The sequence below is a fragment of the Sinocyclocheilus rhinocerous genome, unplaced genomic scaffold (genome assembly GCF_001515625.1).
Source record: "Sinocyclocheilus rhinocerous isolate Xijiao unplaced genomic scaffold, SAMN03320098_v1.1 scaffold2731, whole genome shotgun sequence".
Classification (NCBI taxonomy): Eukaryota; Metazoa; Chordata; class Actinopteri; order Cypriniformes; family Cyprinidae; genus Sinocyclocheilus; species Sinocyclocheilus rhinocerous.
Window position 1 is genome coordinate 121,312 of NW_015645562.1, and position 663 is coordinate 121,974.

The window sequence follows — 663 nt, forward strand, 5'->3', positions numbered from 1 at the left end:
GGCAACCGGCCGTTTTTTGTCTTATTGCAAGCAGCTCGTCTCTGTTCTGGACTTGCACAAACTGCGTTGCAATGCAATTTTTTTCCAAAATGTAATTTATGTGAAAATATGAAGTCTGTAAACGCCCGTTAACACAGGCCAGAGACGCTGAAGACGGACGCACAGAGAAAAATACTGTAGCAGGCAGATCACTCACTGTTCATGATGCACGAACTATTGGAAGAAAATCCTCACTATTGATTTGGGGGTTTATATGAATGTGTTTCTGAGGGGAACTGACTGTCTTCAGAAAAGTTTACGTGGTATTTTCTTTTAATCTGGTCTCTGTATAGTTCATATTAAAGCAGTGTTTCAGCGCAGCTGCTTTGTTTACGGCGGTAACCAAAGAAACGCAGTACGTGCTGCTCCAGAAGCGCCTCCTGCTGTCAGAGAGTGAATCTGCGTCTCATTCAGAGCTTCTGCTGTTTGCTTCGTTCAGGCATGTAGTATAATTTCACACAGCAAGTCAGAACATTCTGTTTTTGCTTCAAATTTGGTTATTAAATCAAATTATGTATATGAAATTATATAACTAAATGATATGAAATTATATAAATGATATGTACCTTATTGTCCCGAATATAAGACAATATTTTTTTCTTGGAAATACATCTGAAAAAACGC